General features: G+C 48.5%; 2 non-coding genes across 2 annotated transcripts; one reads left to right on the forward strand and one right to left on the reverse strand.

Moving 5' to 3' along the window:
• The first annotated feature begins 15,081 nt into the window (after positions 1 to 15,081).
• TRNAK-CUU (transfer RNA lysine (anticodon CUU)) lies at positions 15,082 to 15,147 on the forward strand. Its single transcript has one exon. It is a non-coding gene; the product is annotated as a tRNA-Lys (tRNA).
• Positions 15,148 to 19,183: 4,036 nt separating this feature from the next.
• Positions 19,184 to 19,256, reverse strand: TRNAK-UUU (transfer RNA lysine (anticodon UUU)). The gene has a single exon. It is a non-coding gene; the product is annotated as a tRNA-Lys (tRNA).
• Positions 19,257 to 24,173: the final 4,917 nt, after the last annotated feature.

Genomic DNA, 24,173 nt, shown 5'->3' on the forward strand with positions numbered 1-24,173 from the left:
CAGCCCAGGCAGGAATTGCTGAGGATGTTGGTGTGGTTTGTTCAGGTGATTCATTTCCAAATCTCACAAACATTCTCTGTTCAGTAGGAAAATACACATTAAGAATTGGGCTCTATCCCTGCAGGGAGCAGGTGGATCAGACCGGTGAATGGGGCAGGTCGCTGTGCTGGGAGAGTGGAGATTTATTACAGTGGCAGCTGGGGGACAGTCTGTGATGATTTCAGGGACCTGCCAGACTCCAACATCATTTGCAAACAACTGGGATGTGGATGTGCCAGCAATGCAACTGTCTCTGCTCACTATGGGCAAGAATCTGGGCAGATCTGGTTGGATGATGTAAACTGCTCTGGGAACGAATTCGATCTCTGGGAGTGTCCTTCCAGGGGCTGGGGCCAACACCGGCACAAATACAGGCACAAAGAGGACGCAGGAGTTCTCTGCTGATGTCTGTTCTGGGAATGCTCTTGCGAGATGGGTTACTAGGGGATTTAACAGAGGGAGCAGAAGTTTCAGGAGATTGCTGAGAATGATCCTCCTTCTGACTGTCTCTGCCTCCCTTTGCCTTGTGTAGCTACCTACCAGGGCCACCATTAGAAAGTCCTCAGGTCCCAACCAGAGGTATTGGAGATAGTGCAAGATTTCCCTGATGTACGATTGCTGCATCTCAGGTGTCTGAAGGAGACTGTATCCTGGACACCAGTGACAGAAAAGGATTTAGGGTCCTAGTGAAGAAAAAACGGAACATGAGTTCCCAGTGCCGGGTGTGGCAACACGGGCTAATGCCAACCTTGGATGTACAAACAGGGGAGCAGTGAGTAGGAAGGGGGACTAAATCATACTGTTGTATATGGCACTGGTGAGACACAGACTGGAATCCTGTGTCCAGTTCTGATGTCCACAGAAATTGGAAAGGGAGCAGAGCTGAGCCACAACAGTGATCTGATGGCTAGAATAAAAGCCTTCCAGTGAGAGATTTAAGCATGGATTTAACAACCCCTCCAGTCGATTTTGTGCCTGTATTTGGCGAAAAGCCAGATGGTGAAGTCGTATCATATGATGCTGCTCTTTACATTCCATTAGTATCTCTGGAGGGTGTGAAACAGCAGCAACTAACCTTATAGACTGTAAAATCAGCAGGTCCAGATCACTTGAATCCAAGAGTTTGAAAAGAGCTGGCAGAGAAGCTCCCTGGACTGTAAATGTTGATTCTCAATAAGCCTTGGAACACTGAGGAAGTTCCAGAAGACTGGAAGAAAACTAACGTTGTGCCAGTATTTGAAAAGAGTAAAGAGAAGGTTCAAGGTAATTATAGGCTGATCAGTCTCACATCAATCTCTAGTAAGATAGTGGAGCGACTAAGGAACTCCATTAATAAAAAATTAAAGGAGGGTAATATAATTAATGCCAGTCACCATTGAGAATACAATTAGAATAATCAAAAATTATTCATGGAAAATAGATCCTGTCCAGTGTAGCTGATAAAGGGATTAGTGTTGATGTAAGACTTAGATTTTTGTAAGATGTTTGACGTGGTAGCGCACAAAATTTGGTGAGAAAACTAGAGCGATACAAACTGAACATGGTACAAGTTAAATGGATTAGAAGCTGGCTAAGTGATGGGTTTCCAAATAGAGTTGTAAACAGGGGATTGGCACAAAGCGGTGTGTTTCTAAAGGTGTTTATAAAAATATTAAATAACTTACAGACCAGTAGTGTTCCTAATGGCACAGATGTGCCTGCTTCTCCTGACACCCTTTTTTCCAGCTGAGGACATAAGTTAGAAAGACTCAACCTGATCTCACCTTCAATTTTCAGCCGTTCAGCCAGCTCAGAGTGCAGTCAGGGAGTATCTAGGGACTGGATGGAGCTCAGGGTGCAGGCAGGGAGTACCCAGGGGCTGTGTGCAGGCAGGGAGAAGGGTGGCTAGAGGCTACTCCAGAGATATACAGAAGAAGCCTCGTGCTGCCCACAGTCCTTGCAACTAGGGCGACCTGCGGGACGATGAGCTGCTAGGACACCAAATGGATCCATGTTCATGGGGGATGTGACAGGCTACTTCCATGGGGGATGTGGCACGCTACTTCCATGAGCACAAAGCAGCAAACCCTGCAATGGCCCCAGCTCCCCATGACGTGGAGGGCGAGCGCTGGCAGGAGGAGGCAGGGCACACAAGGCTGGCTTGGAGCACTCTTTAGTTTGCCAGTGTGAACAGCAGGGAGATGGCAGGCAGTTGGCAAAGCGGAGCCCAGGGGCAGCTGTTAGGATGTGGATTTTTACACCTCTCTGGAAAGGCCTAGACGTTAACAATGCAGATAGATGATTCTCATGTAGCTAGTCACAGAGGTAGGAAAGAAAGTCACAATCACTGTTTGCCGGTGTAAGGGCTTCGCTTACTGGGACAGTCTGAGGTCCTGCTCTTTGGCTACGCCACAGGGGCAGCCATAGGCTGGGAAGCGAACGGTCACGTCCTCACCAGTCACACTGAAGTAAGGTGCTACTGGGCTGTTGGGAATACAGTCCTGTCCTGACAATGCCCAGCACCACCAGGTAAAGATGGTTAAAGAAAACTTAGTTTGGTAGCATCCTGTGTGGCAAGAACTCATCTATCAATAGCAGGGATGTGACACCCTCATTTCTGTGTTGGTCTAGCATTGTAGTCCCCACTTCCCTATTGTTTGTCTGTATAATCACTGTCTGGGTCTATGATTGTTTCTGTCTGCTGTAGAATTAATTTTGTTGGGTGTAAACCAATTAAGGTGGTGGGGCGTAATTGGTTAGATAATCATGTTACAATATGTTAGGATTGGTTAGTTAAATTTCAGTAAAATGATTGGTTAGGGTATAGCTAAGCAGAACTCAAGTTTTACTATATAGTCTGCAGTCAGTCAGGAAGTAAGGGGGGGGAATTGACATCATGTTTCGCTAAGGGCGGGGAATGGGAACAGGGACACAGGTAAGGCTCTGTGGCGTCAGAGCTGGGAAGGGGACACTGAGGAAGGAAATTGGAATCATTGCTTGCTGGATGTTTACCCCAATAAACATCTAATTGTTTGCACCTTCATACTTTGGTTATTGCTGCTCTCTGTTCATACGAGAAGGGCCAGGGAATGGGAGGGTGAAGGGATAAACCCTCTAACACTAACTAACATCTAACACACATTTGAACCTCTTCTTTTCACGCCATTGCTCATTCTCAGGTTCTGCTTTGTCTCCCGGCAGATCCAGTCTCTTTCAGGATGGCCTTGCTCTTCCTGTCTGTTTCGCTCATGGATGTTTTGGAGTAAGTACTCCCCTTCCCTCTATTCTCAGACAAACACTGGTATGAACTGTTTGCTACTGCTGGGATTAGAAAGCATTTGTGGAGTGGAAGATGCCATTTCTGGGGGATTGTTCCCAAGCTGCAGTACTTTGTGTTCAAACATCTCTCAGCTTCCTTGGTGAAAATAAGACCAATTTTTCCATGCAATATACAGGAAGGAGGCAGTTACTCACCCCAGATGGGACTCAAACTCACAATCTCTGACTTAGAAAGCCATTGTCTTATCCATTAGGTCACTAGGGCTGTGAAAGCCGACTCAAGAAGGAATGGAAATTCCCTCTCATAAGTGTATAGCGTGAACATTCACTCAGAAGCCAAATACCCCATTTAATCACCTTACAGAAACGCCTGCATCCCCTGGCAGCGAGGCAACTGGGCAGGTCGCTGACAGAGCTGAGCACCACCTTTCTGCCAGCCATTTTTAGAGAAGATCCCCATCCTAGAGTCACCCTTCCCTCCTTCAGCACCTCCACGTCTGTGGCTCTGAGTGGCAGTAGGATGATTAGGGGGTGAATCCGGGGCTGGAAGGGGGGTAAGGTCAGCCTGTAAGGAGTAACCAGGAGGCACAGACTCAGCGGGAGGCTGTGGGCTGCTGGTCAGTTTAGATCAAAGCTGCACAGTGACCTGACACCCAGAGTTATACCTCGTCAGGAAAGCGCAGCCATGCTGCCCAAGTCTGAGTCACGTCCACAGCCTGCCTGCCTCTGCTGACGGTGCACAGAGCCACACTAGTCAATGGCAGGTTGAATCGGGAGCCTCAGCTCTTTCCCCTGACGGCCACCCAGAGCTGCCTAGCGCCCCGAGAGCCTCCCTCGTGTTCTCCCACAGCAGCCACCTGCCGGTGTGAGTGGGAAAAGGGGACCAGGAAGCACTGCAGCCTCATTGCAGGACAGGAGGCCCTCACAACACTCAGGCCTGCCTCTTGCCTTCAGCCCAGGCAGCCAGAGGTGCCAGGGAGCTCCCTGGCAGCCCGTTGCCTCAGCCACCTCTTGCCTCATGGCCTAGGCTCTTGGTGCTCTGCTGGTCACTGCCTCGCTGGAAGGCCTAGAGGGAAAAGAAACAAGTGCATGCATAGCAGAGGATGGCTTTGATCCATTGATCTCTGAGTTATAGGCCTAGAACACTTCCACTGTGCTACTCTACTGGCTCATCAGCCTTTTTCCACCCAGAAGCCACTATTTGGATTAGTGCCTTACGAGCTCTCATGCTGACAGGCAGATGCAAAGGCTGCTAGGCAGCTGCCCTGGTCACAGGATTTTACAACTTATACAGGTAAAAGGGATCTATTTGGGGTTTGGACCCCACTGGGAGCTGGGTAGCTGAGTGCCGGAGACGGGAGCACTTCTTAAACTGTTTTCAGTTAAGCCTTCAGCTCATGGGGGACGAGGTTCAGCCTTGGATCCATGTCTGCAGCAGGCAAGCGCCTCTGGCTCAATCGGTCCCCACCCTGCCCCCGCTGTATTCCCAGACTAAACCCCGGAGCAAACGCACGCGCCTTGCAAAGGAACAGGAGCCGGGATCTCGAAGAAATGTCAACATTTTATTAAGATGACATTCAAAGGGAAAAAAAGTGTATGGTACAGCATTTAGGCGCAGAAGTTTCTGGTGATCAGGGAACAACGTACACATTACCCAGGGGGTGCGAAGTTCGGTTTCAGATCGGGTGGCATAAGGAATACAGAATCTGCAATAGCCCCGACTGGGGGTAAAAGGTTAACATACAGTCACTGAGTTAGGAGGGTATGTTGTCCATGTGAGGGCTACGTTCAGGTGTGGAGTATAACGAGCGGATATGATGATGAGGATGGATTGACCCGCATTTGGTGAGTTTGAACGTTCAGTGTTTTTAAATCTTTGCCACAATCTAGTTTAAGCAGGGTCAGTATGAACTCTACCCTGCCATCCATTGGTGATCTGTTGTAAAGGCCTTTTGGGTTGATGTCATTTGCATGATTCCACCCACCCCAGATTGCATGATGGGAGTGGTTGTCCAAACGGTCATTTCAGCTGCTGTGGGATCCCCAGTCTCTTTGTTATTGGGGCAGGAGTAATCCAGTGTATTTTCCTGTTTATTTTGGATCAAGGACAGAGTAACTGTACCTGGCATTTGAGGCCTGAGTGCTTGACCCTCGTCTGGCAAGTACTCACCATTAAGGGATATGGGTTCCAAATGCCAAAAGTGTGTGGGAGGTAGGAATGGAAACTGTTGTGCTCTGGCTCATTTCTTTTGTGCTATTCCTCATGAGTAAAGACAAGCATTTTTGGGACTCTTAGAATTGTTGTTAGTGCTGAAGTCTCTCATCTTAAGCTTATGCCATTTGATCTCTTTTAGGGTATGTTTTGGTCCTGAGAGGTAAAAGGTTGCTCTGTGTGTGGTGTTATGGAGGGCTAGTCCACACTACGGGGGGGAAATCGATCTTTGATATGCAACTTTAGCTATGTGAATAATGTAGCTGAAGTCGAATGTCTAAGATTGGATTACTCACCCGTCCACACTGCGTGGGATTGATGTTCGTGGCTCTCCCTGCCGATTCCGGAACTCCGTTGGGGTTGATGGAGTTCTTGAATTGATATAAGAGTGCTTGGGAATCCATATATCGTGTCTAGATTAGAAGTAATATATCGATCCCTGAGCAATCAATTTTAACCCGCCGATACGGCGGATAGTCTGGACGTAGCCGGAGTGAGGTAGAAATGCTTGGTTGCAGAGATGGTGCATGTGCCAGAAAAGTCATGTCCCCCAGCTGTGGTTCCTGAGTCCCATCTGCAAAATTTCCTTCCAGTCTGAGTGGGAAAAAGCATTTTACTCAGTGAAGTTGTTGCAGCTTATTTCCCTGCCCTGCCCTCATTCAGCACTACATTTTTATAACTTTTAGTGGGTAATTGAGATCACAGCCCACCAGCTTAAGTGTGTCTCAAATTTACACTTAAGCATTGTTGTGGAAAATCGACCATACCATTGATTTTAGATCAGACAGCCTAAGGCTCTTTTATTGATTACAAGTGTGCACACAGGGAGAGACTGCGGTTCCCTATGCAGAGGGTAGGCTGCTCTGGCCTTTACAAATTTTACCAAGCTTTTAAAGATTAAAACCGCAAAGCGTCACTCAGCAATACATCCAATACATCCTTATTTGGCACTTACATTGCTAATTCTGCAAAACATAGCAAAACATAATTGATAATTTTCCTTATATGGTTTATCTATTGCAAATTCAGCAGCATTTTGTCACAACCATCCTGTTATTGTACTTTGGTGGTCATGTGGGCCTAACTGTTCTGTGACCCTTACTTGTGGTTACCTTATGCAAGCAAACTGTTGCCACACTATAATCACACAAAGCTGCACTGGCACCCCAAGGGCCCCCCTTGTTCCAAAACTAGTTCCCTTTTCCAGACAGTATGTCTTTCTAAACAAGTTTTAAGGAAGTCAAATTGGTTCAGCCAAGGGCTTGGCCTGTAAAATCTTGATGACAGAAAAGACCCAGTATGTGGAGGGGATTTTATTTTCCCTATCATTCCCTCCTTTTGATGCCTCTCTACGGCATCAAACTCCTAAATTTGAATATTCATTAGGTTTTGGATTTCTGAGTAAGGGGTTTCTTCCTCTACACGGGGAAACTCTAGGGAGGTCTAGTGGATGGTCTGGGGTATGATTCATTAACGGAGGGGCTAATTCCATTATAGGGGCTAGGGCCATCAGTTGCTGAGGGGCAGGCGGGGTTGATTTTAAGCGGGGGGCAGTGCTGGCAACACGCTCGGCAGCAGCAATAACAAAAACAGAAATTTATCAGCAGTCCCCCTCCCAATAATACCCATAGGTACCAAGGATGCTGAGTGGGATGGAGGACTTTTGTGAGCTGGCATAAGACATCCGTTTCTACACAGAGAGAGGTGGCAATGTGGGCAATTTGGAAGGCATTAAGTTGGTTTGATATACATTTTCAAGGAAATGGAGTTGTTTTTGCAACTGAGAGATTTTCTGGACTTCTGGTATAAGGGATAACAGAGAGTGAAAACGATCTGGCACTACAGAGGCCTAGTCAAAGGGAATCTGGAATTGCAGAGAAGCTTGGTATGATTTTTCCGAAGGCCAATATATAATGTGAGTACCGGAGTCTGAGATTAGATTAAAGGCTACATCAGATAGGCAGGAGGATCTGGGAGGCAAAGGTCGTAATGTGTCCGTTACCTTCCCAAAACCCATAATGGTGGACTGTGATGATTTCCCCAGGCTTGAGACTTCTAATGCATTGAAGCTGGGGAGGTTCTAAAGGCCAATAGGTCCATAGGTTTCCCAGCCTGTGACTGTATTTTAGATTAAAGACCATGTCCTGCAAAACAGTTCAGTTGGAATATACACAACTATTGTTGGCCTGAATCGGGGCTGGCGATGTTGTTATATGTACAACTACTACCTTTCCAGCAGATATACTTGTTAACGGTAAGGAAATTTTTCCCAGGGCTAAGCTGTCGAATGCATTGGAGCTAAGGGGGTTTTAGGGCCAGAAGGTTCATTTATTTCCTAATCCTATCCAGATATCAGGTGTTATTTCTGGGGCGCCAATCAAGAAATGGTTAGAGCCATCGGGTGGTCTTATTTCCCATATATCTCGGTGGATGACCCAGTCCTACATACAACCTTCCCAAGGATCTGGGAGGATTCGGTATGTGGGAGCCCACACTCCTTTCACTTGCCCATAGGCCTGGAAGGAACACTGTGAGCACCAGCATTTCCGATTTGAGAATCTCCAAGTACATCTCCATGGCCACAAACCAGATGGTATGCCTGAAGCATCCATAAGGGCGGTGAGCCAGCCTGGTGTCCAAGATTACTCTGAACGGCCATTAGCTGGTCGTGCAGAAAATCCCATACCTAGAACAAGCCAGATCTCACCGCAATGCCTTCTCTGCTTCAGCAATGCATAAAAGCATTTTCTCAGTAAATCATGGGTTAGAGAACTAAGAGTGGAGACAGCATGCAATTTGCCCACTCCAGCCCGGATACTGTTTACCTGTGCCCCGGAAATAAGCCTATGGCCTGGGCCAATTGGCCCAATTTTTATCATGCTGTTGATTTTTTTCATTGAAGTGGCACTATTTGCCCGTTCCACAAGGAGCCGGCTAAGACCCTGCTTTGGCGGGAGGATGCACCCTAAGTCTGCTGTTGTACTAACCCAAGGGCAACCCCTTAGGAGCAATAGGGCAGGTAGCAGTGCTCTAGAAGTGGGATAAAGGCAGGGAGACTTCACAGTTCCCAGGGCAGCGTTTAATTAAATTTACCCTGCCTGGGATTAAGTATGGTCCATTTGATCCCCCTAGATTCGTCATACGGGAGGGAGAATACTATAACGGGGTACAGGCTATATTGTTGGTTACTGGAAAAGCCTCTAAACAGAAAACTATTTTCATGGCCAGACAAATCTTGTGGATATATATTTGGTTGTTTACTAGTGTGGCTACTGATTGGCTAAGATTTAGAAAAATATTAGTTTTCCATTCCCACCCCAAGTTCCTTTTTTTTTCAGGTAGTTTTGGCTAGCTTCTGCAAGCTATTCTTCGAGATTTTGTAGTCTTAATTCACTTAGCCGTCCAGCAATAAGGCTGCAAGGGAGAGGTTACCAGCACAATCACCTTGCTTGCTTGGAGGCTTTATTATGTCCTCATGTGGAGAGGTCAAAGGTAGACAAAGGAGAAGTTTCCAGTTCTTTTACCTTGTTCTTTACTTCTGCTATCCAGAGAGAGCAACAACTCCAGAAGGAAAGATAGACCAATCATCAGTCGGAGAGCCATTACAGTGAGAAACATGGGCAGGTAGTCAATTCTTGGCACTTCACAGCGGTGTTGGTAATTAACAGGATTTGATAAGAGTCTTTCAGCATGGGGCCAGGGCAGTTCCTCGCTGGTGGACCTCCATGTAGACCCAGTCTTCTGGTTTCAGCGAGCAGCAGAGCTACTGTATATAAAAAGACCTAACACATTTCATTAGTGCCTGGCATTGTGCCATTTATTAAATGAATGTCCATCTGAGCGAAAGCCAGCAGGGCACTGTCGGTAGTTACATTGGGTGCCCTGGTAGAAATTTTATGAGGGCTGAGTGCAGTTTTGTTTTTTTTTTAATTGGAAGTGGCCTTCTAAGGGCATTTGGCCATACTGGATCTGTGAAGCTGCACATGACTTAGTTATAATTTGTCCAGTAAAATTAGGTTCACATTCACTGTTGCTACTCACAGGTATGCCAAAGTTTTACAACAGTTTTGGCATTTGCCTTTTTACAAGGAAATACATTACTAAAACTAACACAGATTCATAAGAGCAGCATTTTGGCATGTTTATAAAGTCTATCTAAATATTTACAAAGGGTCCCCATAGAGTGGGGTGAGCTGCCGGTCTAGTCCGGACTGGCTTTCCACTGTTGTGTCCCAGACAAATAGGGCAAGAATTACAATATTTTTGAGCCATGATCGAAAACTTTGGGGCATACCAATGCCATACCACTGATGCAATCATCCCTCCTTTGCTCACACGGGCCAAACCATGGGCCACGAGAGCAAGGTAGGGGAGCAAAGCCCGGGGCGCACCCAGGCAACCATCTGGAGTGCACCACAATGCATCCTCAGGGTGTGGAGAACACCCATTTCGTCTCCAACTGTCCTTCTCCTCCTCAGACACTGACTTTTGCAAAAACACCAGATCACGAGGGGACACAGCTGGAGGAAGAGGCTGCAGCATACAAAGACAAAATTTTCAGAGGGAGCTAGAGACCCAGAAAGGGCCGCTTGCCTGGCAGCAGCGTCTGCTAGGACATTTCCGCCCATAACATCATCACAGAGCTTTTGATGGGCAGAGTATTTAACAACAACAATTGCAGACTAAAGCTAAAGGGCAAATAAAAGGGCATTAACATAAGGGTTATGACCAATGGGTGCTCCTCCAGAGGTAAGAAATCCTCTGTATTTTCCCGAATTTCCCCAACACCCTCTCCCTTAGTGGTCAGGTACTTACATGCAGCGCTGCCAATGTTGTCAGTGGTTGCAAATTTGAATGGAAATTGAAACATTAACACACACTTTAAAAGCAGATACAACGTGTGAAAAATACTTGTACCTGAGAAAGTAAAATAGGTTTGGAAAGTCTGGACAAAGCCGGGTTTCCTCACCCAGCTCTTGTGTTTGCTGACAATGTCGGTGCATTGGCTTTGGCAGTGTTGGCCAACCTTAGAATTTCAAATGATGATTTGTAAGCAAGGTGTGAATGAGCTCTCCTCTGACAGCTAGTGATGACCAGGGTTGGGAGGAGGCTTTGGGACCAGTCTGTATTTACATGAACTCACCTACTCTGCCTAGGTATCCAGCAGACAGAGCTGGGCTGCCTCTGCTCTAGGTGCCCGGAGGAGGGAAGGTGTGTGGGGCTCCAGCCTGGGACTCTTCCTCCCTCCTGCCAATCCCTGACTATTAATCTCAGCCCTGGCACTCCTTTCTTCAAGCGCCATGTGGGCCAGAGGAAAAGTGTGGCAGAAAGCACAAGGGCCAAGCTTGTGAACATCAGGTGCAGCAGCAAGAATCCCAACTATCAGGATAGCAAGTTCTAGAGCCCTAACCCATTGTGGCCACCCCAGCCAAAGACATGGCTCTTGGAGGTGGGAGTCACCCAGCAGGAGGGGAAAGATTCATTCTTACACAGCTGGAGACAGGGAAGTTGAGCACTGTGAGCTCTGGGGCTTTACCACAAAGTCCCACTGAGATTGAACTCAGATTACAGGATTCACAGTCCTGAGTGCTGCCCATTACACCATGGAACCATCTTAGGCTGCCTTCTCTGCACATCGGTGACCCTCATGGGGCTGCTTGTGTAAGGGGTTTCTTGGCCCTTTACTAAAACTTAGTGTGAGTGGGCGGGTGGGGGGGGGTTGGTTGGCTAGTTCCCAGCACCAATAGAAGGGGGAAGGATCAATGGGAAATCAGGACCCTGAGACTGACAGTCCCCAGGGACAATGGGGATTGGACAAAGCTCCAAGTTAGCTGCACTGACAGGCCAGGCAGTGTAATGAGAGAGTCACCAGGCCAGGCGGTCCCATCCTCCATGTGAGCTGGAACTACCTGGGCCAAAGTGGGGCAGAGCTAAGAAGAGAGCAGGAGCCTGAGAAGAGCCGGGGAGCAGAGCTGTGCAGGTGTAGTGCCAGAATCTGCTACATGTAGGAATTTGCAACCTGTAGCAGTTACTGATACCTGAGGTTGTTCTTATTTGCTGACTTGTCCTAATTGGCTAAAACTTGACAGTGGTTTCTCTAGCAAAAGCCAGTCCCTGGCCCCTTGTTCCAGACATCCTCATTCATATCAGACTAGGGTGACCAGATGTCAGAGATGAAATATCGGGTTGTGGGGGGTGGAGCAAAAAAAAAAAGCCAGAGGGTCCCCCCTGCTGCCAAGTGGCAGTGGCACAGCCCCATCTCCAACCAATTCTCGGCTCCAGCCCCCGCTACACCCCCAGTTCCGCCAGTTCCCTCGCTCCTGGGCCCAGCCTGGGCTCCGAGCTCTGCAGCCGAGCCGTGCTCCGGGCTCCTCCTGCAGCTCCCAGGCAAGGGGTGAACCAGGCAGCCGGGCCCGGCCCCTCCCAGCAGGAGCGTGTCCGCCCCACGTGTGTCTCCACCCCCTGCCCACATGGGTCCTGCTTGCTCTGCCCTGCCCCCAGCCCCAGTGCACTGCCCTACAGGCTGCAGGGCTGGACCAGCCTCCGCGCTGCGCTTCCAACCATGGCCATGGCCCATGTGCAAACCTGGGACGGAGGAAGAATGCCACATGCTAGGGGAAGAGGTGGGGCCAGGTCGAGGATTTGGGGAGGGATTCAATGGGGCAGTGAGGGGGTGGGGCTGGGGGGAGGGCCAGGGCCGGGATTTGGGGAGGGATCCAATGGGGGAGGGAGGGGGCGGAGTCGGGGTGAGTAGAGGCAAGTGTCCCTCCGGACTCTGCCTGTGTGCCGGAGCAGAGTGCAAAGTTATTTGTTTGTCCAGTGTCCTGACCAAACATCGGTCGGGATGTGGGACAAACAAGCAAATATCAGGACAGTCCTGATAAAATCGGGACATCAGGTCACTTTACATCAGGCTTCAAGTTGAGAATCATGTCCCATTCCCGCTCTGTGGGAGGGGACACTTTTAAATGCGCTCTCTGTGCGACTGCACATGGCTAAGCAAAGAGAACAAACCCTAAATCCCCCCTGTGCTTTGGGAGCCAGGTTTGCTGTGGGAATTCTGTAGTTCAGATGACTTCAAGCCTGGGTATTTGGGATTCTTTACCAGTTTCTCTGGCAGTCAGGCAGTTTTGTCCTCATGGATGTGATGGCTGAGTGGTTAAGGCGTTGGTGTTGAAATCCAAGGGTTCCCCTGTGCAGGTTCCAGTCTTGCTCACAGTGAGGCCTGTGTTTTAGCCAGTCTCTTACCCAGGCAATACCTCTGTACAACCCCCTGAGACACTCTCAGTTCTCTCCCCACCCCAAGTAAATCCTGTTCTGCTCCTTTCATAGAGATCCCTGGGGCACCACCTCACACTGTGTCCCTGAGGGGTCAGGCAAACTCTCAGCACCTGAAACCTCTGCCACTCACCTGGTGCCCCATAGATCAGCCATAGCCCTGGTTCTGCTCCTCTCTCTAGAATGCGAAAGGAGCCAAGTCAGCGACTCCATGGGAGCTATGGGGCTGCAAAACTAACAGAGAAAAAATAGGTGCTCAGCGCCCACTGGCAGCCAGCTTCCCCCTCACCCTCTACAGGCCTTGCTGACAAGCTCCTCCTCTTCCCCTTCAGCACCTCCCACTTGCCAGTGATCAGCTGTTCAGTGGGGTGTAGGAGGCACTGGGTGGGGAGGAGGAGGAACAGGGACGGGAAGAGGTGGGGGTGGGAGAGGAATGGGGCAGGAAGGTGCAGGATGGGAAGAGATGGGATGGGATGGGGGCAGGGCCTGAGGATGAAAGGGGGGAATTTGTCCCAGACCCCAGGCCCCTCTAGGGCCGGCCCTGAAGAGAAACGCTGACTATGACAGTGACAATACAACTGACCAGCATTGCGAGGAGACTGAGGGAGATCCACACTCATCAGGTCTCTTCTCTCCCCCAAGGTGAGCCAGACACTGCTCTCTCCTGGCTCTCACTCTAGCAGCTAGATGTCAAGGAGCCATTTCCCCACAGGAAGTGCATTGAGTGCCCCTGTGGTGCTGGGGGAGCCGGCACTGCTGCTGCCTGTGGGGCTGGCAAAGGCACTGATGTCTGCACAGACTTTCAGCTGCCAGGTCGGAGGGGGCACTTGGGACCTTATCAGACTGGCTCAGTGAAGACGAGGGTTTGACAGACCAATACAGATGATCTCCAGAGCATGGAGCAGCGTCCACCCATGCAGCCAGGCAATGAGCATTTCCCACAGCCTGGAGCAGAGAGGGAGGCAGCAGCTGCTGTTCCAGCTCCTGGGGGACAGGTCCTGCCAGCCAACAGACACTTCTTACTCACCACAGCTAAGGGTGCCGGGTTCCTCCAGTGGGGGTGTGAAGCAGCCAATCGTTTTCCTGTCCTTTCTGTGTGCAACTGCTGACAAAAACATCCCAGACAGAGAAGCAACAGGCCGAAATGCTGCTGTACAGCTGCCAAAATAGCTTAGTTGGGCGAGCATTAGATTGAAGATTTGAAGGTTCCTGGTTCAATCCTGGGCTTTGGCAGGCCTTGTTTGTGCAGGGAGGACTTGTTTTCTGGAGCATAGCAAAGTCTGCACCCAAGGTGAGTTCCTGAGCTTGGGCTCTGCAGTAAGAAAACATAGAAGGGGCTTCTGCTCCTAGTTGGCCCACCTGCCCTTTAATAATGAGAACTGTCTTTCCCAATATGGTAGGAAGAAAGTGAGGCAGGGCAGCCCTCAAGAATGATGCCAGAGGGCTGCTAGGTAGGGACTGGGGATGAAAACTCCTCTGTGCAGCTGAGCAATGGCAGTACCAGGGAAGGGGCATCTGTAAAAGTGACCCAACACACCTCTCCTCCTCTGGGCACGTAGAGGGAAGGCTTAAAAGCCACTGAGGTCAGGGCTAGAGGAGGGCAAGGACCATGCTTATGTGTGGTCTTCAGAGAGGCACAAAAACATTCAGGCAGGCTGCTCCCTGCCATGCCAAACACCTACTGAAGGTCACCAGCATGTGGGGCAGCTGCTGATGCTCTGTGGATAACATCACAAGTTGGGAGGAAAGCAGGGCCAGCCCCCATGGTGGGGCCTCTGACTGGTCCCACTCAAGGTGCTCACTTTTGCAGTAGGGAAGGAGATTTTACCCCAAGAGGCTTTTCATGAGCTGGCGAGAAGCAGAGAAACACCCAGGCTCCGAAGACGCTATGTAGCAAGTACCCTCCAGCACAGGGACTGGCGCACATGCTAGCCCGGGCAGCAGCTCACTTTCTTTGGCAAGTCAGGAAAGGCAAAGACTAGACTGGAAGCACTTGGGCTCCTGCCTCAGCCTTTGTGACACCCAACCCCCAACTCCTTCCCAAGGCTCTAGCTGGAGCCAGAGCATTGGCCTGTGTGGCCAAAAAAAGGTTCCAGCCCTGAAGGGAGCAGGACTTTCAGCACAAAGGTAAAACTGCATAAACACAACCACCAAGGGACTTGAACCCTCAATCTTTTAATCCACACTCAGATACTTTATGCATTAGGCCACGTGAGGGGTTCTTGGGACTTTTTTTGCCTCTCTTTTGCCTACCTGCTCGCTATTGTGGTGAATGGTGAAGATGGCCTCAACAAGCCCAGGTAGCTCAGTTGGTAGAGCATCAGGCTCTTAACCTGAAGGTTCAAGCCCCTCTCTGGGTGCTCAGCTTTTAAGTTGCCTTGTGTACCAGGAGCCAAATGATTCCTGGTGCTGTCCATCAGCCACATGCAGATTCCCAGAATCCATGGCCATTTCCTGGAAAGGTTCCTTTCCTCAGGAATCAGGAGAGAGGCCACATCCACAGGAGCAGGCCTAGAAGAAGCAGTCTGTGGCTGGCAGGAAGCGCTGTGGGGCCAAGTGCTGAGAAAGCTCAGAGGGAGAGCAGCAGAGATGAAGGGAAGAAAGACAGAGAAGCAGTGAGGACAGAGTACAAGTGTACAGGGGGTTCTGGTCTGGCTATTGTGGGGAACTTCCCTGGTTTATACATGATGCTGGTGCAACTTGCCAGAGAAAGGATCTGAGTCCCCACCCCCTTACCAGAGGCCTGCCTGACCCCAAGGAGGCTCTTTCTACTCTCATGTGTGGCAGAGTCCTTGTAACCCCAACAAGGCTGGGCCCAGGAATCCTGCTGAGAAACCAATACTAGTCTGGCTGGGGAATTTGGTTTGAATGTATTATTAGTATTCTCTTCTGATTTCTGAATCAGTTCAGCTCAGTCTTTGTCCTCCAGGTGTGTTTCCAGCTGTTGAGTTATGGGGGAGAGAGGCCAAGTCATGGTGTCTCTACCCTTCTTTCATAGTTTCTTCCAGCTTGTTAGGAAGCTCCTTTGCTAGGATGTGAATCAAGCAGTGTCCATCCTCACAAGGCAGACTTGTAGAAACCATATGATCATTATATGAGAGTGGTGAATATGGGGCTTCCAGGGTGCTGCTTCGAGCACAGCTTGCCACACCTGGGCTTCCATTGCAATGGAGATGTACCCTTAGAGTCCATCTCTCCTGGGATAGAGATAGCAGCAGGGCTGGCCTGGGTCATCTGACTTGGGCTCATGGACATAAAGCTGAGGGGCTAAAAACTGTGGTGCAGATATTTGTGTTCACACTGAAGCCTGGGTTCAAAAACCCTCACCCCTCATGGGGTCTCAGAGGTTGGGCTCAAGCCCATATGTCTGCACTGTAATTTTATAGAGGTTGGGAGGAAGTTTAGCAAGTGGAAATAGTAAACCACATTGAGGGGACTGGACCACTGACCTATCAGCTCTTAACATCCAAACTTTCAGCAACTCTATTATCAGTGCCTGTGAGTGTAATTTAAACCATAGGTCCATCTAGTTCTGAATCTTGTTTTCTGACAGTAGCCAATGCCAGGTGCCCCAAAAGCCACTCCTCAAGGCACCACTGGGAGTTGAATCCAGGATCTCCTGTTTACAAAACAGGTCCTTTAACCACCTAAGCCATGGTACCTGCTGTTACTTAAAGCATCATGTCTGCCCACACCTAACTGTCTGCCAATCCCCACTGGGCCCTGACAAACGTTGCTCGTATTTGGTTTCTGTAAAACAGAGGAGCAGGTGAAGTTTTGCTCCCAAGGTGTGTGTGTGATTCTTTGGACAGGTCTACACTACAAAATTAGGTTGGTGTAATTATGTTACTTAGGCTGGCAATGCAGTATATCAACCTAATCCCAGTGCAGATAGCGGCTCAGCTGTCAGAACTTTCTGGAACTATGAAAGGGGAGGGGCCCAGCCTCTGTAGCAGGAATGCAGAGCAGGTGAGTTCATGGCGGGCATTATGGGATACTGGTGGAGGCCAGTTATGGTGATATAATGACCAGCAGCATTTACACTGATAATTTGTCACTTCAAGTTTGCTGCACAAAGCTCTAGGCCTCTCGTCAAGGTGGTTTTATTTTGTCACCAAAACAGGGCAGTTTTGTCGCCAGACGTGGTATTGCAGTGTGTGCACCAGCCAAAAGCTGCTGACCAAGGGAGCGTTGTGTGTTTTTCACACACCTGAGCAATATAATGATGCTGAAATAACTTTGTAATGCAGACCTGGCCAAAGAATCACACACACACACACAGAGCTTGCAAGGAAAAGCTCACCTACTTCTCTGCTTTGCAAAATCCAAACACAAGCAAAGCTTTTCAGGCCCCAGTGAGGATGGCAGGGAGTCAGGTGTGGGCAGACAATGTGTTTAAGCCACAAGTGGGCACCATGGCTTAGCTGGTTAAAGCAGCTGCCTTGTAAACAGGAAAATCCTGGGTTCAACTCCCAGTGGTACCTTGTTGATTAACTCTTGGGGCACTTGGTATTGGCTGCTATCAGTGGACAAAACACAGAGCTAGATGGGCCTTTGGTCCAGCCCAGTATGGCAGTTTTAATTATACTCACAGGCACTGATAACAGAATTACTGACAGTTTGGGAGTTAAGAGCTGTTCCAGCCTCTCATAGATGACCCCCCTCCCTTTTGGGACACGGGCAGGTCTGGGCTCTCTCACCAATTGCTCATTGTGGCTGCCAGAATCTGTGAGCAGCTCATTTAGTTTGCACCAAGGGTTGAGCCCTGCTTCATGCAGCATGTGTGAGAATGAAAATCCTAAACCACCCTTTGAAATAACAAATGCAGCAGGACGTGTTATTGTCCCTGCCCCAAAGCAGACAGACCAATGGAGAAATGCCATTGAGTCCAGGGTATTACTCCACTGCCATTTTACATTTTTTGCTTGCTAAACTCCCTCCCAACCTTGAGGTCTCCCAGAGCCCAATATTGAGCTTGAGCTGAGATGTCTACAGTGCAAATTTACCACCCCATGGCCAAAGCCTCTGGAGCCCAGCCTCCGAGACCCCACGAGGGGTTAGGGTTTACAACCCTGGGCTCCAGTTCCATTCCCAGGAGCCCAAATCAGATCATCCAGGCCAGCGGGATTTTATCACAGTATAGATGCCCTCTTAGGATATGTCTACATTGCAATGTAAGCCCAAGGTTAGCAGAAGTCATGTCAGCAACCCCAACACATAAACATAAACCACGAGGAAAAGACCCACCCCCAAATAAGCTGGGCAGTGTCCTTTTCCCTACGGTTTGTAAATCCAGCAACCAAAAGTCCTTAAACATGAGCCCCCCCCCGGCACTCCACTCTCAGCTGTTGCCCTTAGTCAGTGCAAGCCCAGAGGTGCCTCTGTAGAGTTCACCTGCCAGCCTGGGTGGAAAAGGGGGAAAATAAGAAGGCACCATACTCACTGTGTTGTCTAGGAACTCACTCATCCCTCCACTGCCACCCTGTCCTAAAGTTGGTTTAACACCTAAATTTTAGTATTGGGAGCCCAGCACACTTGGCCTTGGAACCCTTGTCCCCTGCCTAGCAAGTGCTATTGAATTGAAGGTGAGTCCCTCAGTCAGGGTCTGCCAAACACAGTTGCGCTGCGCTTGATTCACACAACAAGGATAACAACCCTTTATTTCTCCTGTCCCAATAACAAGGAGACTGGGAATCGAACACAAGCCAAAAGTGATCATTTTGGCAAGCAACGCAACATATTTCCAATGCACTGTAAAATCCACATGCGGACTCATACACGAAACCTTGCAAGAAAATCTTCCTGAGGGAGTCTGAAGCACCTGCTGCTGGAGGGAAGGAGGGAGCCGTGGTTTGGGATTGAGGGGCACTGGGAATAGGAGGGGCCTGTGCGTTGGGATTGAGGGGCACTGGAAATAGGATGGGGCTGTGGGTTGGGATTGAGGAGCAGTGTAAAAAGGAGTGGGCTGTGGGTTGGGACAGAGAAGAAGGATGTAGAGGAGTAGGCTCTGGTTGGGAGTGAAGAGCAGTGTGCATAGGAGAGGCAGTGGATTGGGAAAAAGGGGCACTGAGAGTAGAGGGAACGTGGGTTTAGGCTGAAGAGCATCATCATTTGGGGATCCAGCAGGATAGATGAAGGCAGCAGGTGATTCTAATTCCTTAGGGATATTCTGTTGTGTTTTCTGTGTATGCCTGTGCATGCAGGGGAGGAACATGCTGTATGCCCAGAGGCCTTTATTCCTCCAGGCTGCAAGGACAGAGAGGATGTCAGGAAGTTGCCCCTTCAAACCCACACAAACAAAGGCCCTTCTTAGGAAAGGCACAGTCTTGAAGAGAAAAAGTAACACCAAAGAGGACATCAGAAGAACAATTTTTAAAGGTATAGTGAGTAGTTTATTACCTGACCAGGGCCTTGAACCCTGGACCATCAGATTAAAAGTCTGTCACTCTACCAGCTGAGTTAGCCAGGCTCACAACAAAAGAGCTGCAAGTTATACAGAGGAGAAACTAGTCAAGAAAAAGGGAAATGGATACAATATGGGAAACCTGCTGCTCTGTCTCTCTTCCCAGCCCTGGCCTGGCCTGGTATTAGTGCAGGTTAAAAAGACAGGGAAATATTGGCATCTACCAGCCTTTCATAGCTGTACAAGACTCAGGCACAGTACAGAGGTGCCCATCTGCAAGTGCCGAATGGTTGGATTGGCTAATGCAGCCTGTAGACGTGCAGGGCACACTGGGATATAGAGCCAAGTGTCCATCACCATCATTATTTCAAAGAGATAATGATAATAATGGGAAGGTTCACAATTGACTCAGTAGTTGCATACAAAGGTGCACGTCTGGCAGTTACATTGGGAAATTCTGGCTCCTTCTCAGGCTCAGGTTGGCCACCCCGGTCTAGATGTAGAAGTTACAACATTTAAACTTGAAAGAGGGGCCAATTTCCCCATCATTTCCCACCTTCACATCCAAACACGATGACTTTCTGAATGAACCCACCTCGTTCAGCCAGAAGATCTTGGGGTGGGTGTAGGAGTCACTAGGTAACATTCTCTTCACTCTGTTCCGGATTAGGTCAGAGCAGAGGTACCTAGTGATCTAGTCTGGCTGTAAAATCTATATATCAACCCCAATTATGGTGTGAAATTAATCCTCAGGAATGGCTGTTCCCCACCCAGACCCCAGCAAAGGGCTCTCCAAGGAAGGGGGCTGTTGAGGAAGGAAAGAAGAAAGATGTCCTTCTCTCCCCGAAGGAACTGGGCTCTGCACTTTAGACAGAAAGGAGGTGAAGGAAATGGCCACATAATGGCAGTGGAACCTAAGAAACGAAACACAACGGGCTTCTGTGCACATTGATTCTGCACAGTGAATGAACCTGACTCCTGTATCATGAAAAGCCAAAAAGCCATTTCTTTGTGTGACAGGGAGAAAAGAGTTCCAATAATTCCTGCCCCTTTACTTTTGAATTATTTTACATTATAAAGAAAATTGTAACAAAATTAGTCTGAACTTGAGCTGCTTGTAATTAAAAGCCTGTTCCCCAATTCAGTTCCAACTGCCCTGCAAGAAACACCCCCGGGTCCCTGCTCACCCCAGGAAGAGGAAAAAGAGAAACCCCCACTGGGCACTCTCCTAGGCTCCAGGCTGCTGTCCCGGGGTGCAGGTGGTGGGGACTGATTGTTTGCTGCTGAGGCAGGAGGCAGCAGAGGCCTCTGGTGCTCTGCTCCTAGCATCTGCCTAGCCCAGGCTGTCCTCTGCCTCAGCTGCTGCTCCCAGCCTGCTCTAGAGTCAAACACGCAGTGCTCCCAGGGGAACAGAGGCTGGGACAGGGCAGCAGCCTGGGTTGGGCTGGGAACATGCTGGGAGTTCTTGTTCCCTGAGAACTGGCCTGGCTCCCTTCTCAACAGCAAACAAACCAATTCCACATCCCCTCCCCAGAAAAATCAGCCTGAAGCCAAGGGCAGCAGGGGACGATTGCCTTTAGTTCCCACCAAGGCAGGAGATAACCCAGGGCCTTTCTAGCAGAGCTTTGGGAACTGACGTGGGGAAACCAGCCTTTAATAACAGGCAGCTCAAGTTGAAACTAAGTGTTTTTAATGATTTCTACAACATTAAATAACCCTTCGATCGTAGTGTCATCATCCATAAAATTTCTTCAGCCTTACAGGTTCCCAAATGCAAAACTAAACATCTCTTCAAATCCAAGGAAGTGGAGATCAGTCAATCTTCAGAGTCATCCCACATAAAAGAATCATGTTGTGGTACATACTGGTCCCAACATGTGGCCATCGCCTTTCCCTCCTCTCTGTTAAAAGTTTTAGAATTTTGCACAGAAACTTTCTTCCCTCAGGAGAGACCTGGGAACCATGGGTGCCAGCCAGACAAACACCTTTGATAGGAAGAGTAATCTGTCAAAAAATGATCTCCCTCCTTCAGTTCAGTGACACCCTGAAATGTTACTTATCCTGGCAGAGCCAGAGGATTGAAAGCAGCTACATCAAGCCTCTATGTAGCTAGCAGGAATGAATGCAAACACTCCCTTGGATCTGAAGAGATGTTTAGTTTTACCCTTGGTAAACTACAAGGCTAAAGGGAAAGGCGGTGGTGGTGTCAGATATAAAGAGTGAAACATGAAACAATCATCATAGTTATGCCCATAGCAACTGTAAATATTTCTAAATTCTTCTTATTATCATCAGTGTATTATTTTCTCTGTCATCTAGACATTGACTAGACCTTGACCAAGAAATTTGGATCCTGACAAAATAATCAACTACCCCTCGTTAAGGTAATGGATTTGACACCCACTCGGGTGTCTCCACGCAGGTTCAAGTACTAACAACAGTGGCACCTTACAGCCATAGCTTTTAATCAGGGCAATACATTGATACAAATTCCTGTTAAATCATTTCTCAGCCATAGTCCATCGCCCACATTCCTTAAGGCACTGGGCCACCATGTGGATGTTTCATTTCCCTCCTCAATTTCACACAGAGGCACAAATTTCCTTTGCACAGATCCAATAACAGTAAAACCTCCCTGTGTCTCTGGTCTGAGCCAGGGCATTCGATTCCAGTGAACCCTTCTCTTCTGCAATGGCAATGGTCAGACAGAGGGGACGTGGTCACCTGCATCCCTGCCAGGGAGATATTGGCTCGGCTCTTTCTTTCTGCTGCGGTTGTTAGTCCATGAAACATCAGGGATGGAATGCAAGGCTGAGCTCACACACCAACCCCTGAAACATTTCAGTGCCCCAGAGAAATCCTCCCCCCGGCTATTGGAATGATATGGTAGAGATTCGAATCGGAAAGGGATAGTCTGAATTGTCAGTGTGAGGAATGAACAACAATCTATAGCAATGTCATTAGCCACAAACAGACTAATCATGCTCCAGCTGGAAGGGAAATGGGCAGGAACTCTTGCTGTTCACCATGGACACAATTACACTACTGCACAGCAGTGAGTGTGCTGTGGGAGTTGGTCTGAGCCATTTGAAGTGACAATTCTGTGAGAACAGAATCATCGTCTAGAGTAGCAGCTGTATATCAAGTAGTTGTGGCTGAGTGGTTAAGGCAATGGACTAGAAATCTGTTGGGGTCTCTCCATGTAGGTTCAAATCCAGCTAACTATGGAAGCGTTAGTGTATTGTCATTGCTGCTGTCTTAGTGTTTGAGCATCCATGGAGCCAGGTCTGGTCTCCCTCTGAGGCTGGCTATGCTTAAAATACTGCTGTAGCACTGTGGAGTAGACAGCTGCTACAGTGAGGGGAGGGGTTTTCCATCCCTGTAATAGCTGCATTGACAGAACAATTTTTCTTTTCATTTAGCACTATCTAACCATGGCTTAGGTCAGCTTAATTATACTGGTTCTGGGGGGTTTCACACCCTGAAAGACGTACTTGTTAGAGGGTTTATCCCATCACCTTCCCATTCCCTGGTCCTTCTCACGTGACCAGAGAGCAGCAATGCACGAAGCTCAAAGGTGCAAACAATTCAATGTTTATTGGGGTAAACTTCCAGCAAGCAATGATTCCAGTTTCCTTCCTCAGGATCCCCCTTCCCAGCTCTGACACCACAGAGGCTTGCCTGTGTCCCTGTTCCCCTTCCCTGTTCCTATTCCCCCCCTTAGCAAAACATAATTCCAATTCCCCTACCCCAATTCCCATTCACATTCCCCCCCTTACTTCCTCATTGACTGCAGACTATATAGTAAAACTGGAGTTCTGCTTAGCTCTGTCCTAACCAATCATTTTACTGACCAATCCTAACATATTGTAACATGATTATCTAACCAATTATACCCCACCACCTTAATTGGTTTACACATAACAAATTAATTATACAGCAGACAGAAACAGTTACAGAACCAGACAGAGATTATACAGACAAGCAATAGGAAAGTGGGGACTACAGTGACAGAATAACAAAGAAATGAGGATTTCACACCCCAGCTGTTGGTAAGTGAGTTGTTCCCAGACAGGATGCTTTCATAGTAGAGGTTGTGGGTGCTGGTTGCTTAATTGTCAGGCGCACAGGCAGGATTTTGAGGTTCAGCATTACTGTCTCAGAATGCCAGCACCCATCTTTTGTTCACTCAAAAAGCGAACAGGGAGATTCCAACACCGCAGAACTCATGGAGCTCCAGGAAACGTGTAACTTTAGGTCCAGGTGAGTGTGTCTAAAAATCAGCTGTGCTGTAGAAGGTCTCTAGGAGTTGAAAGAGATGTGCCATCTTGACCTCCCTAAAGAGTTCATCAACTATTAATGAAAACTAGGGTTGATAAGTCACATTCTTTGTAGTATCAGGATGGTGGACTGGTCTAAAATGCTAATTATAATTTTCTTTTTTTCCAATCCATTGGGTGTTCTGGTCTCTGCATGGAGACGTGGTTTCAAATCCTACTCCTGACATGACCATTTAATTCTATCTGCAGAAAATGGCCTCACTTTAATCTCCTTTGCAACAATAGAACACCATTTCCTTAGCTTTTCTCTTCCAGTAGTTGTGAGAGAAGTTCCAAACCAGGGGGAAACAGTGCCTGTTCTCTCGACCCATCAGTTTTTTTCTTCCTTCATTCCAAGTCATTTCCTCAGATACATCCATATTTCCCACACTTTTATGAAACTTTAGAGTCATCATTTAATTGCCACACAACTGTACTTTTGAAGTAAAGTGAAACACAATATTTTTTGGATATTCTTGCAGAAGAGTTTTGTTTTCTGACCTGGAATTGAACAGGGGCTACCTGAGGGGGACAATGCTACTCCCTTTTCTTTGCTCATCCAAAAAACATAAGTTTGTGGTGCCCTTTGTTTCCTTGTTCTTCAAACACCTGTCGGGGATGGCCTAGGGAGACTTGGTCCTGACTCTCAGGGTCCCTCCCTGCC

The sequence above is a fragment of the Gopherus flavomarginatus genome, chromosome 6 (genome assembly GCF_025201925.1).
Source record: "Gopherus flavomarginatus isolate rGopFla2 chromosome 6, rGopFla2.mat.asm, whole genome shotgun sequence".
In the NCBI taxonomy this organism is placed as follows: domain Eukaryota; kingdom Metazoa; phylum Chordata; order Testudines; family Testudinidae; genus Gopherus; species Gopherus flavomarginatus.